This window comes from Chionomys nivalis, chromosome 20 (genome assembly GCF_950005125.1).
Source record: "Chionomys nivalis chromosome 20, mChiNiv1.1, whole genome shotgun sequence".
NCBI lineage: Eukaryota > Metazoa > Chordata > Mammalia > Rodentia > Cricetidae > Chionomys > Chionomys nivalis.
Window position 1 is genome coordinate 1,065,484 of NC_080105.1, and position 22,577 is coordinate 1,088,060.

Sequence of the window (22,577 nt, forward strand, 5' to 3'; positions counted from 1 at the left end):
TTGTGGGGTGCCAATATTCAGGGATCTGGGCTCTGGGATCTGGACATAAACTTTCTCATACCAGAGTGGAGGTGTGGAATGAAAACACAACTCACACAACTATATTGGGAGGGAGTTTCAGGGATCCTTCATGAAATCCTAAATTCACATCCTGAAATTCATCCATGTTTATTATTCAAATAGCTTTTATAACAAAATATAAACTGAGGGAGAAGTTTAGCATTCTGTTTCCAAGGTAGCAGGGAGAATGACTTAGGTCACATCCACATCTATGCCTGTTCTGTCACATAGGCTGAAAAACCACACTTGAGACCTAAATTACAATAGAAGGAGCAGTTATTTGTAATATCCAGAACCTGGAAACAACCTAGATGCCCTTCGATGGAAGAATGGATGAAGAAAGTGTGGAATATATACATATTAGAGTACTACTCAGCAGTAAAAAACAATGACATCATTAATTTTGCATGCAAATGGGCGGAAACAGAAAACACTATCCTGAGTGAGGTAACCCAGACCCAAAAAGATGAACATGGGATGTACTCACTCATAATTGGTTTCTAACCATAAATAAAGGACATTGAGCCTATAATTTGTGATCCTAGAGAAGCTAAATAAGAAGGTGAACCCAAAGAAAAGCATATAGTCATCCGCCTGGATATTGGAAGTAGACAAGATTGCCTGGCAAAAACTGGGAATGTGGGGGTGGGGGGAGGGGGGTAAGGGGAAATGTGGTGAGAAAAGTGAGAAGGGGAGGACGGGGGGAACTTGGGGGAATGGGATGGTTGGGATAAAGGAAGTGTGGATATGGGAACAGGGAAGTATATATCCTAATTAAGGGAGCCTTCTTAGGGTTGGCAAGAGACTTGACTCTAGAGGGGCTCACAGGTGTCCAGGGAGATGTCCCCAGCTTGTACCTTGGACAACTGAGGAGAGGGAACCTGAAATGACCCTATCCTATAGCCATACTGATGAATATCTTGCATATCACCATAGAACCTTCATCTGGCGATGGATGGAGATAGTGACAGAAACCCACATTGGAGCACCAGACTGAGCTCCCAAGGTCCAAATGAGGAGCGGAAGGAGGGAGAACAGGAGCAAGGAAGTCATGACGACGAGGGGTGCACCCACCCACTGTGACAGTGGGGCGGATCTATTGGGAGCTCACCAAGGCCAGCTGGACTGGGACTGAATAAGAATGGGATAAAACTGAACTCTCTGAACATGGCGGACAATGAAGGCTGATGAGAAGCCAAGGACAATAGCACTAGGTTTTGATCCTACTTGAGGAACTGGCTTTGTGGGAGCCTAGCCAGTTTGGATGCTCACCTTCCTGGACCTGGATGGAGGGGGAGAACCTGGGACTTCCCACAGGGCAGGGAATCTGGACTGCTCTTCAGACTCAAGAGGGAGGGGGAATGGATTGGGGGGAGGGGGAGAGGAGTTGGGAGAGGGGGAGAGGAGTGGGTTTAGGGGGAGAGGAGTGGGAGGAGGGGGAGGGAAATGGGAGGCTGGGAAGAGGCAGAAATTGTTTCAACAAAGAATAAATAAATAAATAAAGATAAAAAAATAGAAGGAGCAGATAAACATATTAGCATATCCTGACCACCTGCTTAGGAGAGCATCAGGTTGTATCACTATCAAAAGGCTAAGCCATCACCATCTGTGTGGCAGGTGCAAATTGTGCCTTGCCAGGTTGCTCAGAATTCTGACTGCCATACAGCGTAAGAATATGGGCTTCTATAATCCGGCCACACAATATTCCATTCATAAATGTCACCTGGCTCAACAACACCTTCTGTCATAAAAGAGGCCTTGTTGGGAAATGGAGGAGACAACTTAAGAGGCTTCATGGTGTTTGTGATTCATTTTTTAAAGTTAGATTGAATGCTACTCTGTTGTTGTGACAGCATTTATGTGACACCCTATTATGTTTTCTGTAATCTGAAGTAGGATCTTACTCTCAGTTTTTCTCAAATTTATAATCATTCTGCAGCAACTTCAGAATTTCTAGGTTTAGAAGCATGTACCACCATACCCAACAAAATGTATTTCTCAAAGTGGATTGTAAGATCTATATAATTTGCATTTATAGTGGACATGTAATTTGAGCTTATATAACTACTACTAGATTGCCCTCTCTAGAAGCAACTACAGAGCTTAAATCAGACCTAACAACATCTTCCAGTTTTCTCTCTCTCAAAAACTTGTATTTGTGCCTTTCATAGTGTCTTGCTGATATAGAGTGGAAGTTTGCAAAGACTAAGTTCTGAATAAGACACTTTGATGAAGGTGGCACATGCCTCCTCCTTTAAACAATATCCCCAGTCCCAAATCATTTCCCTATCTTGGCAACTGGTTTGACAAAGCCTTCAGTCCTAAAAGTGATCCAGATGGAAGAGACAAGGTAGAACTTAGAAACCTCACAGTAAATTTTAAAAAATCAGTTTATTAGGATACAACCTTTTTTCTCTTTTTTTCCTTCAGAATGAGTTTCTATTTTAATTATCATAAAATCACTCGAACTTATGCTTTTGTTATTTCTCAGGGAAGAGAGACTATGTCATTCTAATTCCTAATGTTTATCAAACCACTGGGGCTGTGGAATGATATGGGTGCAGGCTGAGTCATGCAAGCTCCCTGTCCATGCTGAGTCACAGGAATACCAAGTTGATGACCTGGTACAAAATCAACATCAGGTACCGGTTCCTCACTGGGACTAGACATAATAGGTCTTGGCCAGTTCTTCAGAGTAGTAGCAAAGTCTATTCTACCTATGTGTGGACTTGACTTGTTTAGGGTCCCTGTCATATACAAGAAGCAGTAAGATGTTGAGAAAGTGACTAGCTACTTTTAATTTTAATTTTCTCCTCTTTGCAAGAAAGCAGAGCTATATGGTAGCCTCCCAGACATGGTCAAAGAGGTTTTGTGGTCCAGATGTTGTGAAGCTGAGAGAAATTAGATGAGGTGAGAGGAGGTGAAAAGAAGCAGAGCAAGAACTGTGGGATGGTAGGTGTGCAGTACTGGCCGCAAGACCCTCCCTTGTCACTCATGAGTAGGCCAGGGAGGTGAGAGTATCTCACTTTTCCTGTGTGGAGCCAGAGGCCTGCAATGTGCAGACCCCCAGTGTTCAGATACTCCTTAATGTTTGTTCCCCTTGAGATGCTCAAGATCCTTCCCACCAACACTACATCCCACCAGAAAGTGCCAGCCTCCAAATAGAGCCACACAAAACACATCCACTATAAATAACATGAGGTTTAAGCCCACCCCAGAGGTACTCTGGCCCAATGAGGCACTAAGGAGGGAGTGTTCCACCCCCTGCCCCTCAACATGTGCATTCGGTCTGGAACACTGAGCATGTGCACACTAGAGACTGTTAAAAGAGCTGCCGAGAAACTGCTGAGGCAGTGGAGGAGGAGGTCTGGGAAATTCAGCATGGTGAGAGCAGCCTCCAGGCCATGGAGACCTGACTCAGGGCCTCTGACTGGTGGGTCTCACAGCTGGTAGCCACCATCTCCTCAGAGTCTGGTGACTCCTCACAGCCCATGTTCTCATGAGGGTGAGATGTCCTCTGTGAAGATTCAGAGGTGACTGAATGCAATTCCTGCCTTGAATCCCAGCCCTGCAGAGGCTGACAAAACAGATGCAAGAATTTGAGGCCAGCCCCATTTAGGGCTCCAGTCTCAAAAAAAAAGAGCAAAATGGAGTGACAGATGAGGTTTTAAGAGAGAGCTTTGTTTTTGTTTTTGTCAATACACTTGACCAAGAGAACAAGAAATGGTGTTGGTTCCAGCAGTTTCTACAAGCTACCAAGCTTCCTAGCCTACTGCTCAGCATAGGAAAGTAAAAGTTACTGAGCCCATTGGCGTTTTAAGAATCTGTCATAGCACAAGTTGCTCTCTGCTTTGCTCTATAACAGAAGTTGCCCTTGAACACCTGGTAGGCCTCCTCCTTGAAAGGATTACAAGAATTTGCCATCAGCTCCACCCAGCTTCCCAAAGAATGTTCATGTGGTTGTGGTGCTGCTGTTTCTGATGTAACGTGGTTTATAAGTGGGATCCTTTGTTCACATTAGGAAGTAAATTTATTCTAATGAAAGTGGTTGCCATGCCTTCCTCTGAGTGGTCAGAGCTTGACTACTTATTACATTTGATAAGCAGAATGCTCTTGTGAGTACATAGTGTAATGTTGCATACATATTTGTGTTTCATTATATATATATATATATATATATATATATATATATATATATATATATATATGTTTGCATTTGAAGATACTGTCTCAGATATGATGGTTGTGAAAACCTGTTTTCAGTATACAGAAAATGAAACTCTGTCCCTTATCTTCTACCACACAGACCCTGCACCAAATGAGTCATGGATGTCAGAATGAGACCTGATACCCTGAAAATGCCAAAGGACAGGGTGCCGGAAACAAAGACCTGTATTTCAAGATTGCATTTTGTTTACAGCCATCTTAAGCTCACAAGTTAAAAATATTTACCTCATCCTCTCTGCAGGGTCTAGGAAATCAATCTGGCCTCTTATCTCCTAGCAGAGACCTGCAGGCACCAGGCTCAGGAATCAGTTAGCATTTTCCTTTGTTAGTCAACAATCGAAGACCCTCAGTATTTACTTATCAGCTAGTGATGTCTCCAGACCTGAATTCCAGACCAGAGTTTCCTGACACCTCTCCCCCCGCCCCCGACTTTTCCTGTTTGCTATTATAACAGCCTCTGAGAGGGAATAAAGGGAACGGCTTCAGAAATCCTGTCTTGCCATCTTTCTCATGTCTCTTGTCTGCTTTCATTCTTCTCCTCTAGGTTTATCAGGGACCCCAGTTCATATCCCTCTGGTCGGGATAACATGGTAGAAAAAATATTCCCACTTGTAAGTACAGGTAAGGGTTTTCTGAATAGGACCCTCATCTAATAGGAAATGAGACAAAAAATTAACAAATAAGATCTCATGAAATTAAAACTTTTCATTAAAAGGCAAGAAAATATGAAAAAAATCACTGGTACAACAGTGACATGAGAGTTAGTGTATAATTAGTTTCCTTCCGATCTGCACTACAAAAAATTAGTACAGTACACAGTACCTGATCAGAAGACCATGGCTGGAAGGGTCATAGCCCTTTAAGATTATGCTACTAGTAACTGCTTTGTGGAACAAAATAGATCTCTTCAGCTCTCAATCTTAGTCAGAGGTTCTTCTTTCTGTAGTAGGTAGCCATAAATGCACAGCCTCGAAACCTCAAAATGCTGAAGTGACCATGAATATTAAGTTCTGTATGGGGCATGAAGAAAAGCCACTCACCATAGACTTAGAGAGTATTATAGAAATAGGTCCTGAATATTGTGACTGTGGATGGGGGACTTGCTGTGCAATGCTGTCTTTTGGACATGACACAGCTGTAGTTGACTGACAAGACTTAGAGAGCATTACATAGAAATAGGTCCTGAATATTGTGACTGAGGATGAGGAGACTTGCTGTGCATTGCTGTCTTTTGGACATGACACAGCAGGCATAGTTGACTCACAAGACTTAGAGAGTATTATAGAAATAGGTCCTGAATATTATGACTGAGGATGAGGAGACTTGCTGTGCAATGCTGTCTTTTGGACATGACACAGCAGGCATAGTTGACTCACAAGACTTAGAGAGTGTTATAGAAATAGGTCCTGAATATTGTGACTGAGGATGAGGAGACTTGCTGTGCAATGCTGTCTTTTGGACATGACACAGCCATAGTTGACTCACAAGACTCAGAGAGTATTATATAGAAATAGGTCCTGAATATTGTGACTGAGGATAAGGGGACATGCTGTAAAATGTTGTCTTTTGGACATGACACAGCCATAGTTAACTCACAAGAGTTATGACCACCTGCAGCTTCAGGTAAACATCTTCAGGACTAACCTTGAACATATCTATTTGGACTGAACCAAACAACTAGGAGAGGAAGCCTGCTGGTGGAAGAAAAAGCCCACTATGCTTTTGTATCTGGGTTGATGGTAACACGGCCCTCCTGCAATGTATCTGGATAGAAAGGAATCTAGAAATTGATCATTGGTATTATTTACCAGTCCCCCCTTTCATTACCTGACTGCCTCCCAGGAAAGACAGTGCAAAACCTAGTCCCTCAAATTAATGAGTTTATTGAAGTTAATTAACAGGAGTACAGGTGAAGGATTACTTACAATAATATGAATGACTCAAATGCAACAGCATCACCAAGGCTTATATTAAAATGGGTGATTCATGAAAATCAGAAGCCTGAGTATCTCTGCATGACTCACTGCTTCAGCTGTCCTGCTCAACACCTATATAACCTTGGGAGAAGAAGGGCCTTATTAATCTTGTCAGTTTCAGTTTTCCCAGCCATGGTTTAATGCCTGAGTCTTTTTATAGAAATTTCTGAGTCCAAGGAAGAGCACACAAGTTGGATATCCATTATCAAATAGCCAGTCCTGAAAACATACTTGCTAGCTATACAGAATGACTGGTTTACAGTTAGCAATATATAACTGCATGCATATACACATGCATGTAACAATTAATAAAAAGAAATGTCATAAATTATACCTATGACCCTGACAGTAGATGCACATGGGTGTATGCATAGTCCTTCTCCCATTATGAACCCCACTGCACACACCATGCTGACAATGCCTTGCCCCAGTGTACTCTCTCCCCAGGCTCGAGCGAGGTTTCGATGACAGTGGTGATAGACCAAATGCTCAGAACCCCAGTCACTGGTGCTGCAGCCAGCGCAGCCTGGATAGCTGAGACTGGTGGGGGGTGCCGGGATTGAGACACAGAGGCTTCTTTTCAGGTGGAAGCACAGCAACCTTTGTTTTGCCCAGGAACCTTTTATACCTCTACTCCTTCTGTGGAGACCCACTGTCCAGAAAGAACACAAACATCCTTGTCAATTACAGACTACAAGGAAGTTCTGCTGTCAGTCAGGGGGAGTGAGGGCAGCTGAATCACAACAACTCCCCCCATTTTATTTTACAATACCTTGCCTGTCATGGGGAATAGCCCTCTAATATCCTCTGTTTTAGGTAGCATCCTGCTCCCAAATATTGCCCATCTGTGGCTACCCAGACACATAGCCCTAAACCAAGTATCCCCAGGACTGACAGTGCCAAGGAGTCAGACCAGCACTGTAACCATCTAGCATGCCCTAACTGGGTGGTAAAATTAACAAAAGCAGTATTCCAAACCCTTCTCATATGATGGTTGAATGCCATAACAGTAGCAGAAGCATGCGATACAGTGTCATGAGTAACTCATAACTGTTGAAAAGTCCAAAGATTGTCCACTTGCTCCTGAACCAGAGCTACTCATTGGTTCAAGTTTAGTATGCCCAATTGAATTTTAAATCTCCAAAGCATTGCAGACTCTTTCAGCAAGCTGGTTGACAGTCTCAGCCGTCTGCACAATCCACACAGTAACATATATCTCTACACATTCTATCTTTTGAGGCCCTCAATTCACCCTCCTGCCTTCTCTTTATTTCTTCTCTACTGGCCAATCTTCCAGAAGGCATCCCTCAGAGCATCTCTGGGTAAGAAGACACACATACTCCTTTTAATCTGACTTGGTTTGTTCCCAGTCTGGAACATTTAAACTCCCTCCTGTACAAAATCTTTGGCTGTCTTCCTTGTTACTTCCATGCCTTGTTGTTTTAAGAGTTTCAGTTATTTTCAGAGGCCTTTCAATTCACCCTCCTGTCTCTTTATACTAGCATATCTCTTGGAGGATGTCCCTTAGAGTTATCTCTGGGGATGAAAAATAAAAACACTTTACCTTCCCCAATACACTCCTCGGACTGAGGAACCCAGTTCACAAATCCCCACTTTTGAGATCTTGGTGGAACCTCCACCTGCTGCAGCCAGCAGAGCCTGGATAGCCGAGACTGGCAGGGGTGCCAGGATTGAAACACAGAGGCTTCTTTTCAGGTGGAAGCACAGCAACCTTTATTTTGCCCAGAACCTTTTATACCTCTACTCCTTCTGTGGAGACCTACTGGCCAGAAAGAACAGAGACATCGTTGTCAATTACAGACCACAAGGAAGTTCCCCTGTGGGTCAGGGGGAGGGGGAGTGAGGGCAGCTGGGTCACAACTGGGGACACTTGTACAAAGTTATATGTGGAAATCAGTCAAGGCATTCCTAGGTATCAGGAAAATGCCACATCCCCACAGATCATAGATTGCCTTTTTGGCAAATTGCTACAGTAGGTATTTTAATCACTGAGGGTAAGGTAGATGCAACTGGATGAGCCTCCATAGCCAACACAGGATGATGACCAGCCACAGGCCAATGTTAGTAAGCAGGAGCATCAGACTGGAAACCAGCCTATTCCCAGTACTACTCAGAGCAAACAAGAAAATCCACTATCATTATCACAACCCATGTCCAAAAGACAAGGCATCTGGGTAGAGAAACTCCTCTTGATCAGAGGAAACCAGACACAGTAGAAGGAACCTAACTTCAATAGGACTTGGGAGATTTGAGTAGGAGGTTCAGGCTCTTTAACTACTTCCTCCTGCCTGTTCACTGTTACCAGGTATCTTCATGGCTCTGAGTCCTTGGTATGAAGCTGTCTGATGCCCCTTGTTTGGTTGCTGTAGGGGAACCAGCAAACAGCCAGACCTACAGCTTCTTCTCTACGTAGATCTGGCTGTCCTAGAACTTGTCGTGTAGACCAGATTGGTCTCGTAGACCAACTGTTGGGATTAAAGGCATTCCTTATTAGTGTACACTGTTTATACCAGGGATTTTGCCTATCTTCCTTCCCACAGAAGTTACTACATATATCTGAGCATCTTGTGTTCTCATAGGATCCCTCCTCTGGCAAGGCAGTCCCAGAGTACATCCTTCACACCCTCATGGTGCCCTCCTATGGACACCAACTCTCTTGAGTCCTCTCTTTGGAACCTCTAAACTGGTAACCCTGAGGTTCTGGGAGGTAGTTTGGGTCACAGACAAGCATGTCCAAGCCCATCTGCCCTCACACTGGGAAGGAAAAATGTAAGACAATTAGTCCTCCTGGGGCCTGAGTCCAGCACTTTGCACTAGGGACTAGTCAACAGCTAAGATTCCTCACCAGTTATTATCTCCACCCCCACAGAGACAAATCTCATAATCAGTCCTCACAAAGAGTGAGGATGTAGCTGTTCAGATGCCAGAATGGAAGGTAAGTGGCACAGGTGCGAATAAGAACTGATTATCTCTTTATTTTTTGGAAAGTAAGTTGTTTGCATTAACAAAACTACTTCTGCCAATGTGGGTTGACAAACCACATGCTGGGCTCCAAGAAAAGTTACCCTGAGACTGTCCTGGCACTGCTAGCTTATAGGTAAGAGACAGCCACCAAAGTCAAGGGCTCAGTAACAGTACAAAAAAATAACAAGAGTAAGTTCACTGCTTTTTCTTACTAGGTTTGAAACATAATAGTCAATACTATAAAACGAGGAAGTGTCACATAAGAAGTGTTAACCCTACAGCAAATACAGCTTGTAAAGACTCCATACATTTTATATACGTAAACATTAACTGGGGCTTGATCTATGGGATTCTTGGCCCCTCATGTCTGAGTCCTCCAATTCCTGGGTTGGGTTGGGGGTAGCAGGTTGTGGGTGAACAGTTATCTCTAAGGAACTGGGGCTCCTGGTATCCTCATCACCTGGCAAGCTCTGCTCAAAAGGCATTGATAGCTCCAGGTATACCTGTTGGTAGAAAAGGTCATAGGACTATGTTAGTATGCATCCCCTTGATTCCATGTCCATCTATGTTCAGGCTGGCCCTTGAAGGCCAACCCCATTACTGGAACTTGGAGGAGCAGCCCGCACAAGAAACAGAGAAGGCAGAGAGGGCAGGATTGAGTGGTACTTACGTGGATTGATGTCACAGTGAGGATGCCATCTAAACCCTCTACCAGAAGCTTGAAGGTGGGCCTCTGTGAAGACACTGCATGCCAACATTCCCGCATGATCCCATACCTGTGGCAAATATGGCTGTGGTTTCTTGGCCTGTTGTCCATCCCTACCTCACCCAAGGCTACCAGGAGCCCTGGTAGGAAACCAGCCACTCCCAGTGACTAGTTAGAGGAGTGAATAAGGAATGCTTTGCTCACAGGTCTTGTGTGCAGTTGGCAGGCTTGTGCATGCGGTAGCCATCTTTCAATAGCTTGAAACGCTCTTCCACTGGGATGCCAGGATATGGTGAGCCCCCCAGTGTAAAGATCTCCCAGAGCAGGACTCCAAAGGACCACCTGTATGGGAGTGAGAGCAGAGGCCTGTTACTCCTGGTCAATTACTATAACAGTTTTACAACAGGACAGGTTACCAATGGGAAAGGAGGGGTGTGTGGATGAGAGGCATGGCAGGGCTATGCTTTTGTCTCAGATGAGGAGACAGAATATAGCCTGAGAGGGCCAGAAACCTAAAGGCTGTGATAGGTGTGACTTGGGTCTTGCTATCCCCATCCTATGTTAGGACACATACACATCAATCTGGTGGGTGCAGACTCTGTCAAACAGGGACTCTGGTGCCATCCACTTCACAGGTAGCTGGCCGTAGGCAGAGGGAGAGTTGTTGGCTGTCAGGTGTCCCCCGGTGGAGCACTGCACCCAAACCATCCTGGAATGGGGTTCACATCTGTAGTCTTCTTGTAGTATTCCAGATTGTCCACATCACGGGCCAGGCCAAAATCTGCAATCTTCATCACATTGTCCTCAGTCACCAACACGTTTCTGGCAGCCAAGTCTCTGTGAATACACTGAGGAGGCATTAAAGGAACCTGTGCTAAACTGACACCTCCCTAGCCTAAGCAAGCTTGACATCCACTCTTCTGCTCAGAAAGACCCTACCTCACCTGTGCCCCAGCTCTGCTCACCTTCTGAGAAGCCAGGTACTCCATACCTCGGGCCACCTGATAGGCACAAGACACTTGATCTTTGTGGGTAAGCTGTTTTTCTGGCAGCCTGGAGGCACCATAGTATTCCATGCTTAGGGGCGTTTGTGCCCACAGGAACACCCGGAGGTTGCCCTTGGCGGAATACTCCATCAGCACATACAATGGTCCTGGAAGCACAGACACCTCAGAGATGTTGTGTGTAACTCAGGGGTCCCGATCTAACTGTCCACCCACCTGCTGTACTTACCACCCTGTGTGCAGGCCCCCAACAATTTGATAATATTCTTGTGCTTGCCAATAACTTTCATCATCTCCATCTCAGACACCAGGTCCAAAAGTCCTGGTCATTGGCTCTGCTCCCTTCGCTGCCGCTTTCCTCCCACCTTCAATCCTCCCCCAAGGTCCCCATGCACCCAACTTACTCTGGAGATCTAGTCTTTTTCTACTTTCTACTTTCCATGTAGATTAGATCTATGTAAGTCTCTCTTAGTGTCCTCATTGTTGTCTAAGTTCTCTGGGATTGTGGTTTGTAGGCTGGGTTTCTTTGCTGATGTTTAAAAACCACCTATTATGAGTACATATGATAGTTGTCTTTCTGTGTCTGGGTTACCTCACTGAAAATTTCTAGCTCCATCCATTTCCCTGTGAAATTCAAGCTGTCGTTATCTTTTTCTGCTGTGCAGTACTCCATTATATAAATGTACCACATTTTCTTTCTTTTTTTTTTGAAAGTCATATTTTAATATGTTTCATCTTGCAACATAAGAGGGAGTGACTTTGTTTTTACTTTTTTTAATTAATTAATTTATTTATTAAAGATTTCTGCCTCCTCCCCGCCACTACCTCCCATTTCCCTCTCCCTCCTCCAATCAAGTCCCCCTCCCTCATCAGCCCGAAGAGCAGTCAGGGTTCCCTGCCCTGTGGTTCCAAGGACTTCCCACCTCCTTCCAGGTCTAGTAAGGTTAGCATGCAAACTGCCTAGGCTCCCACAAAGCCAGTGTGTGCAGTAGGATCAAAACCCAGTGCCATTGTTCTTGACTTCTCAGCAGTCCTCATTGTCTGCTATGTTCAGTGAGTCCGGTTTTATCCCATGCTTATTCAGACCCAGCCCATCTGGCCTTGGTGAGTTCCCGATAGATCATCCCCATTGTCCCAGTATGTGGGTGCACCCCTCGCGGTCCTGAGTTCCTTGCTTGTGCTCTCTCTCCTTCTACTCCTGATTTGGACCTTGGGATTTTGGACCGGTGCTCCAATGTGGGTCTCTGTCTCTGTCTCCCTTCATTGTCTGATGAAGGTTAATACCCAGGAGGATGACGATATGTTTTTCTTTGGGTTCACCTTCTCATTTAGCGTCTCTAGGATCACGAATTATAGGCTCAATGTCCTTTATTAATGGCTAGAAGCCAATTATGAGTGAGTACATCCCATGTTCCTCTTTTTGGGTCTAGTTTACCTCACTCAGGATAGTGTTTTCTATTTCCCTTCCATTTGCATGCAAAATTCAAGTCACTGTATTTTACCGTGGAGTAGTACTCTAATATGTATATATTCCATACTTTCTTCATCCATTCTTTCATTGAAGGGCATCTCGGTTGTTTCCAGGTTCTGGCTATTACAAACAATGCTGCTGTGAACATAGTTGAGCATATACTTTTGTTGTATGATAGGGCATCTCTTGGGTATATTCCCAAGGGTGGTATTGCTAGGTCCAGGGGTAGGTTGATCCCGAATTTCCTGAGAAACCTTCATACCGCTTTTCAAAGTGGTTGCACAAGTTTGCATTCCCACCAGCAATGGATGAGTGGACCCTTTACTCCACAACCTCTCCAGCAAAGACTATCATTGGTGTTTTTGATTTTAGCCATTCTGACAGGTGTAAGATGGTATGTTAAACTTGTCTTGATTTGCATTTCCCTAATCGCTAAGGAAGTTGAGCATGACCTTAAGTGTCTTTTGGCCATTTGAACTTCTTCTGTTGAGAATTCTCTGTTCAGCTCAGTGCCCCATTTTATAATTGGGTCGATTAGCCTTTTACAATCTAGTTTCTTGAGTTCTTTATATATTTTGGAGATCAGACCTTTGTCAGTTGCCGGGTTGGTGAAAATCTTCTCCCAGTCAGTAGGCTGCCTTTTTGTCTTATGTGCCACAATTTCTTTATGCATTCTTTGGTCGAGGGGCCTTTAGGTTGTTTCAGTTTAGGTTGTTTAGGTTCTCTCTATGGCAAATGAAGCTGCTACAAACATATGAGCACATGTCCTTGTGGCATGATTGAGCATCCTTTGGATATACACCCAAAGCGGTATTACTAGGTCTTAACGAAGGGTCTTTCCTAATTTTCTGAGAAATTGTCACACTGACATCCAAAGGGGTTGCACCAGCTGCATTCCCACCAGGAATGCAGGAGTGTTCCCTTTACCCCACAACCTCTCCAGCATAAGTTGTCACCAGTGTTTTTGATCTTGGCCATTCCTACAGTTGTAAGATGGGGTCTCAGAGTTGTTTTCATTTGCATTTCTCTGATGACTAAGGATGTTGAACATTTCATCTCATTCTTTTATTAATTTACAAATGTCATTCTTGTATGTAAATGTCACACTTGAAACAAAATTCATGTTTGTACATTAAGAGTTGTGAATTGTTTCCATTAGAAACACCTTGAAGAACAGCTTGCTAAAGCTGACGGAGAGTATGAAGGATGCGTGTCTGAAGACCTCTTGGAAAATATCAAAGAGATTGCAGAGAAGTACAAGAGTAGAACTCCTTTATTTAAGACTCCTGGTGAATGAAGATAAATTGATGGTGGCTGTCTTGTATCTGTCATAGACATATATTAACTAAAAATATTTTTGGCCCAAAACTGTGGTAAGGTGGTAGATTAGCTTTTTAGGTGTAACAGACAGTTAATAAAGTACATTAGTAAAGTGTGCTTTTTTGCTCCATTTCTGTGACTCACTTCTGATGAAAGTACATGATAGGGGTTGAACCAGGAGTTAGCAACTACAGTGTGAACCAAGTAAGACACACTCACTCACTGACTTTCTGCAAGTGCCTGCCCACTGTGATGGCATTAAACAATCTAAGGAAGACACCACTTGGCCTGCAGAGCCAGACATATTGACTCTCAGGTCCTTGTGACGTTTCCTTGGAGGGTGGGAAAAAGCATCTGTTCACCCTTCCTTCACCTGGATGAAAAAGGTAACAACAAACTAAAGAAATGATTCTATCCCAATCTGGGCAGTGAATCAGTGAGTTCATTGGGGTCACATGTAGGATTGCAAATGACTCAAGGCAGCTAGCTACAGCTCCAGGAAACATCCAGGGCAACATACTTAGACCATGAAGAGTACTGCCAACAGAATGGACAGCTCACAAACACCTTCACTACCAAAGAGCTTTGGGCAGCATAATGGAGGCTACACTACCACAAAGTTCTTCTACTCCAGTCAATTATATATGTCTTATAGAACCTCAGGGTAGGGGACCCCAAGGCCCTACTCTATCCACGAGGAAATGTCGATTAAAAGACAGTTATCTTCAAATAGAGCTAAATGAACAGTCTAGAGGAGGTTTTAACACTCAGGAGAACCTGTCAGGGAAGAGGAAGACTCTGCGTGTTCAAGACAAGCAGAACCAATGTATGGGGCACCATGCTAGCCTTAGAGTCAGAAACAAGTCATGCGCAAACCCTGTGGAGGGGACTACTCACTGAGAGCAGTGGGGTTATTGCTGCTCCTGAGATCTCATGAGCAGCAGAGCAGCACTGACCGAGACCAACTAGGCACTAGGTAACAAGCTGGCTCCATGAGGTGTCTTCCAGCCTTGTGGAGGGAGGACTTGAATATTCAACAGGCTGTCCTGTCTGTGAGAAAGGGAAATGGTGAAAATAGTCTGGAAAAATGTGAGCTGTTGAACTATTGCTAGACATAAAATATGGGTGGTTAAAATCTTAAAACTGCATTGTTAATAAAGTGGAACCCAGAGGAAAACCCATAGCTTTGAAATTCATTTTCTTTACATGATCTAGTGTAACTGGCTAGTAGTGGTGCAGCAGGTTCAGGCTAGCTAGAGTGCTTGTCTAGCATGTCATAGTCTTTGGATTTGATCTTAGAACCAAGAACTAGAAGTTCAGCTAGGCATGATGGCCAACACATGTAATCTCCTGCACCCACATTCAGAATTCTGAGAGCAAAGATTTTGAGGTCAGACCAGGCTGAGCTATATATAGCAAGCTAAAGGCCAAGGTGGCCTTTTAAGGCTATGTCTCAAAACAAAGCCAGAAAAGAATAAAATTTACTAATAAAATATTTATTAATTAAAAAAGCAATCTTCGAGGCAAAGTCTCTAGCCAAGGCTGGTCTCAAACTCACTGTGTAGTTGAAGGTGACCTTGAACTTCTGACCCTCTGCCTTCTACTTTCAAAGCATGAGATTACAGTTTTTCTCCTTGTCTGGATTATGTGCTATGGAGACCAAACTCAACTCCACTTGTTTGCTAGGCAAGAAAAAATATCACAAACTGCTGAAAAGCAAAACTTAATTAGGAAAGAAAGAAGGTGGATGGTAGTGCATACATGTAATCCATTTTTTGAGCAACTGAGAGAAGAGGATCATGAGACCCTGTCAAAACTAAAGAGTAAAGGAGCATGGCAGAGAGACACTCAGGTGGATGCGGCGTTCCTTGGCGGTAAACTGTCAGCTCTGATGATCTGGGCTTAAGGAGTGCTTGATCTACAAGCACAAAGTTCCACATGCACAGCTAAAGAAATAGAAATGAACTCATGATGATGGCATCTACTGGCTGTACCGGCCTTCCAGAAGGCTGAAAGAGATACTAAAGATGCAACCAAAATGCCAGCCTGAAGAACTCTGAGAGGACAGAACACTATCCTGTACTATGCATCCCATTAGTGAAACCAGAGGATTTTCTATGGCACTGTGTCCCAGTGAAAGGAATGCCTGTCTGAAATCCAAGAGTAGCATGAAGAACCAGTCTTGGTTTGGCATAGATTTCAACAACTAAGTATTTCGTGCTTTCTACCCCCAAATTTACTTAGAGGTCATGTGCTATGGGACATCCTTCCTTTATGCTGTGAGTATGTTTTATTCCTAGTGGTTAATAAAGAAGCTGCTTTGTTCAATAGCAGGACAGAATAATGCTATGCAGGAAAGCCAAACTGAAATTACAAGGAAGAAGAATGGGGTCTGGGAGAGGCCACCAAACTGTCAAAGCAGCAAGATGCCCTTCACTATTACGTAAAGCCATGAGCTATATAGCAATGCATAGATAAATAGAAATTTGAGAGTAGGAACTAGTTAGTAATAAGTTTGAGCAACAGGCCAAATAGTGTAGGGATAAGTCCCGCCCCTTAGGGGGCGTGTTCGCCTCGGGCTAATGTTTACCTATAAATCTGGCAAGGGTGCTCACAGCGCTTGCTTCTGCTTTCCTGGTCTCTGCAGGAACAATGGTTCTGTAAGTCTATTTCCCCATTAAAGCTGTATATATTCTTACAATCTGTCTGCATTCGTTTAGCCGTTACATTTTGGCATCCAACGTCGGGCTATTTTGCCCCTGATTCAAGCACATAGCCAGCTAGCTAACACAGCACACTCCCGGGTGCCGTTTTTTATTTATTTATTTATTTTTAATTTATTTTTAAAATTAATTTATTTATTTATTAAAGATTTCTGCCTTCTCCCTGCCACCACCTCCTATTTCCCTCCACTCCACCATCAAGTCCCCCTCCCTCATATCCCTAAGAGTAATCTGTGTTCCCTGCCCTGTGGGAAGTCCAAGGACCACCCAGCTCCATCCAGGTCTAGTAAGGTGAGCATCCAAAGTGCTTAGGCTCCCACAAAGCCAGTACGTGCAGTAGAATCAAAAACCCATTGCCATTGTGCTTGAGTTCTCAGTAGTCCTTATTGTCTATTATGTTCAGCAAGTCCGGTTTTATTCCATGCTTTTTCAGACCCAGGCCAGCTGGCCTTGGTGAGTTCCTGATAGAACATCTTCATTGTCTCGGTGTGTGGGTGTACCCCTCACGGTCCTGAGTTCCTTGCTCGTGCTCTGTCTCCTGCTCTTGATTTGGACCTTGAGATTTCGGTCCGGTGCTCCAATATGGGTCTTTGTCTCTGTCTCCTTTCATCGCCTAAATGTTTTTCTTTGGGTTCACCTTCTTAATTAGCTTCTCTAGGATCACGCATAATAGGCTCAACATCCCCTATTCATGGCTAGAAACCAAATATGAGTGAGTACATCCCATGTTCCTCTTTTTGGGTCTGGCTCACCTCACTCAGGATAGTGTTTTCTATTTCCGTCCATTTGCCTGCAAAATTCAGGAAGTCATTGTTTTTTACTGCTGAGTAATACTCCAATATGTATATATTCCATACTTTCTTCATCCATTCTTCCATTGAAGGGCATCTCGGTTGTTTCCAGGTTCTGGCTATTACAAACAATGCTGCTATGAACATAGTTGAGCATATACTTTTGTTGTATGATAGGGCATTTCTTGGGTATATTCCCAAGAGTGGTATTGCTGGGTCCAGGGGTAGGTGGATCCCGAAATTCCTGAGAAACCACCATACTGTTTTCCAAAGTGGTTGCACAAGTTTGCATTCCCACCAGCAATGGATGAGTGTACCCCTTTCTCCACAACCTCTCCAGCAAAGACTATCATTGGTGTTTTTGATTTTAGCCATTCTGACAGGTGTAAGATGGTATCTTAAACTTGTCTTGATTTGCATTTCCCTGATTGCTAAGGAAATTTAGCATGACCTTAAGTGTCTTTTGGCCATTTGAACTTTTTCTGTTGAGAATTCTCTGTTCAGCGCAGTGCCCCATTTTTTAATTGGGTTGATTAGCCCTTTATGGTCTACTTTCTTAAGCAATCTATAGACTCAATGCAATCCCCATCAAAATCCCATCAAAATTCTTCACAGATCTGGAAAAGACAATAATCAACTTTATATGGAAAAACAAAAAAACCCAGGATAGACAAAACAATCTTATACAATAAAGAACTGTCTGGAGGCATTACCATCCCTGACTTCAAACTCTATTATAGAGCTACAGTATTGAAAACAGCTTGGTATTGGCATAGAAACAGAGAAGTCGACCAATGGAATCGAATAGAAGACCCTAGCTTTAACCCACAAACATATGAACACCTGATTTTTGATAAAGGAGCTAAGAGTATACAATGGAAAAAAGAGAGCATCTTTAACAAATGGTGCTGGCAAAACTGGATGTCAGCCTGTAGAAGAATGAAAATAGATCCATATCTATCACCATGCTCAAAACTCAAGTCCAAATGGATTAAAGACCTCAATATCAGTCCAAACACAATGAACCTGATAGAAGATAAAGTGAGAAGTACTCTACAACACATGGGCACAGGAGAACACTTCCTACGTACAACCCCAGCAGCACAGACATTAAGGGCATCATTGAATAAATGGGACCTCCTGAGACTGAGATGCTTCTGTAAAGCAAGGGACACTGTCACTAAGACAAAAAGGCAACCCACTTACTGGGAGAAGATCTTCACCAACCCCGCAACAGACAAAGGTCTGATCTCCGGGTATCGTTTTTTAGTTCGTGACTAGGGCCCCAGTGCCGAGTCCGAGATACACTTGGCCACAGAGGCCCATTCTGCCCCGCCTGCTTGCTGGTTGTGGTGGTGCACGCCGGTAGGATTTGCTGAGGGAGGCAGAGGCAGGCGGATCTCTGTGAGTTCGAGACCAGCCTGGTCTACAAGAGCTAGTTCCAGGACAGGCTCCAAAACCACAGAGACCACCACTGGCAGGAACCAGTCATTGCAGGTAAAAAATTTTCTTTTATAAATAAAATGTCTGAACACGTTACCATTCAAGAATTTAACAGTTTTTTTTTAATTGTACCATGTGGGATATTTTACAAAAGGTGTCTATCACCCCACATCTATGGATCCTTCTGGGATTCGTAGTTTTCATTGGCACTAAATGGTTTGATAACAGAAATATGATAAAGTCTTTATGAGACGAATCCAGGATTCTTAAGGCAGAGATTGAACACTTAAAAACAATTGAGAATGACAACAATCTTCTCAAGAATCAGTTTGAAGTTCTCCAAGAAGAGAACAGATCTTTGTTTAACATGACTCGATCAACCGAGCAAAACTTAAAAAAGGTACAGTCTGATGTTAAGGAGAAATTCATTACTATGGAAGAGGGAACAGCTGATTTGGATTGTAAGCTTCAGTCCCTTTCTGTAGGAACTGAAACATTAGTGGCTGATATTAAGGAGAAATTCATTATTATGAAAGAGGGAACAGTTGATTTGGATCTTAAGCTTCAGTCCCTTTCTGGAGGAACTGAAACATTAACTGAGCGAATCAAAACTGCTGAATGTGACCATTGGATTTTGTCTAAAGCTTATGACAGGTTGGCGGAAAGATTGTCAATACAAGAAGGCATGGTTTATGCTATAAAAATTATGTCCAAAGATGAGATGTTATCTCTAATGGACAAACTTCATAATTTAGAATCCTCATTGAAGGCTTTGGAACGTAATTCTGGACAGGAGATTCAGACATTGCAAAGGCAATGGTGAATAGAATTGAAAAGATTGAGGAATATCATAATTCTGATGAAGAAGAGCAAAGGGTAGAAAGGCAAATTTTAACTACATCTGTGGGTAAATCTCTCTGGGACAATTTCCACAAAGCTCTACCTACAGCTCTATCTGCCTTTCCAGTAATAACAACAGAGAAGGTGATTGGTTCCAGAAACCCTAGGGTCATCAAGGAAGATACATGGGAGCCTGTTCATATGAATGATCTCAAAGAAATTAAACAGGCTGTCATGACTTTTGGGATGCATGCCTCTTTTGTTAAAGAGATGCTAAAATCTTGGGCCACTACAAGTAGAGCAACCCCCTCAGACTGGCTCCAGCTGAGCTCTGCGGTACTTGAAAGTGGACCGCAATTGAAATGGAAATGCCTATTCAGGCAAGAGGCTAGACTTTTAGAACAGCAGGAAGAAGTGAAGGGAATTGACATTTCCCTAGATAAAATTCTAGGTGAAGGGCTCTTTTCCGACCCTCAGGAACAAGCTAATTTGGATGAAAACACACTCTCCATGTGTACTACAGCAGGCTTAAGGGTTTGGGACAGGGAACAAGACCCAGGACAGAGAATGGAATCATTTGTCATAGTTAAACAGGGTCAAAGAGAACCCTTTAGTGACTTTTTACAAAGACTAACTAAGGCTGTACAAATAGGGATATCTGAACCAGAAGCAAGGTGTATACTGATTGAGTCTGTGGCTTATAAAAATGCAAATGTGGAATGCAAAAGGATTTTGGGGCCTTTAAAGCTCAGATCAGCGTCCTTGGAAGAATGGGTCTTTGCATACACTGAATGTTGATACAATTGATTATGGCACTGAAGCATGGGTAGAAGAGGCAATTTCCAATGGTAAAAGGGGACACCAAAATACCAAATGTTTTAATTGTGGCAAAATGTGTAATATGAAAAGGAAATGTAGACAATGGATTTTCAGAAATAATAAGAATGCATCTTCTAGAAATAACAGAAATAGGAGGACTCAGCCTTCAGGTTTATGTAGAAGATGTGGAAAGGGCAGACATTGGACGAATGAGTGCAGGTCTACAAGAGATAGACAAGGCAACCTGACACAGATGGGAAACATGAGAGGGGGGGCCTCACAGGCCCCCATGGAAAACATGGTTCAGTCATTTCCAGTTTCTGCAGAGAACATGCCTCGTCAGGACAATTAGGTAGCCCCATGCCTACTGTTACAAGCAATAATGATCAAAAAGATAAGTTACGTGTGTTTTGGTAAACTTCTATAAATAATCAAAGACTTAAACTGAGTGTGTAAATGGCATTTTTATTACTGGCCTGCTGGACACAGGTGCTGATGTAAGTATCATTACCCCGGAATCTTGGCATCCGTATTGGCCTCTTCAGAATGTAAATGTTCAGCTCCTGGGAATTAGAACCCTATCGCGAGTAAGGCAGAGCACAAGATGGGTTGAATGTATAGGGCCAGAGTGACAAATAGGAAAATTAAGGCAATATGTAGCCAATATTTCAATGAATTTATCGGGTTGTGACCTATTACAACAATGGAATACCCAAATTAACATTCCTGTTACTTCTAGAGCCTATATTTCTGAGATTAATATTAAAAGATATTACAAATGGAGAAAACCGGCCATTCAGTCTTTACAAGAACAAGCAATTGGTGTCCTTTCAGAGACACCAACAGCCTTGCCTTTAAAATGGTTGACTGAGAAACCAATATGCACAAAGCAATGACCTTTAGCTGAGGAAAAGTTACAGGCTGTAGAACCCCTGGTACAAGAACAATTAGATGCTGGACATATAGAAGAATCTACCAGCCCTTGGAATTCTCCTGTATTTGTGGTTAAGAAAAAATCAGGTAAATGGAGAATGGTGACAGATCTCAGGGCCATCAACAAGATTATTCAACCTATGGGCCCTCTGCAGTCTGGAATTCCTTTGCCCTCTTTATTACGAAAAGAATGGCCTCTCATAGTTATTGATTTAAAGGATTGTTTTTTCACTATACCTTTACAAAAAGAAGATAGAGAAAAATTTGCCTTCACAGTGCCTACTTATAACAATTCTCAACCTTCAAAGAGGTACCACTGGGCCGTCCTCCCCCAGGGTATGTTAAATAGCCCCTCCCTGTGCCAATATTTTGTGAACCAACCATTGCAAATAATACGCAAGAAATTTCCCAAATCTATAGTATACCATTACATGGATGACATTTTGTTATCCGATTCAAACATGGATACCTTAAACAGACTGTTTGAAGAAATAAAGATACTTTTACCAAAATGGGGATTGGAAATTGCTCCTGAAAAGATTCAGAAGGCAGATTCTGTTAATTATTTAGGTTATAAAATAGGTTTGTAAAAAATTAAGACACAAAAGGCACAAATTAGGAGAGATTGCCTACGGCCTCTCAATGACTTTCAAAGACTGTTAGGAGACATTTCCAGTCTATGACCAGCTATTGGCATAACACCTGTTCTAATAATTTATTTGAACAAAACCTTGGATGGTGATAAAGACTTAAACAGTCCCAAATAATTAACAGCTGAAGCAGAAAAGGAACTGACAAAGATTGAAAAAAAATTACAACAGGCACATGTGGACAGGGTGAATCCAGAGCGCGATTATATTCTCATCATACTACCATCAAAAATTTCTCCTACAGGAATTTTAATGCAGAGAGATGATATTATCTTGCAGTGGATCTTTTTACCACATAAATCAAGTAAGAAACTGAAAACTTATGTGGAAAAAGTGTCTGAGTTAATTATTAAAGGCAAGTTGAGACTTCGTCAACTAGCAGGTATAGACCCAGCAGAAATTATAGTGCCTTTCACTGCTGATGAACTAAAGAAATTATGGGAAGATAATGAACCATGGCAAAGAGCTTGTGCTAATTTTTTGGGAGACATTAATAACAACTATCCAAAAAGCAAGAGGCTTAACTTCATAAAGAGAACTTCTTGGATCCTTCCTCGAATCGTCCGTGATGCTCCAATAACTGGAGCCCGTACATTCTATACTGATGCCAATAAATCAGGGAAGGCAGG

At 42.9% G+C, this 22,577-nt stretch overlaps 1 pseudogene; it reads right to left on the reverse strand.

Moving 5' to 3' along the window:
• Positions 1–9,574: 9,574 nt before the first annotated feature.
• Positions 9,575–22,577, reverse strand: part of LOC130863117 (vomeronasal type-2 receptor 116-like) — a 63,518-nt pseudogene continuing 50,515 nt past the window's right edge.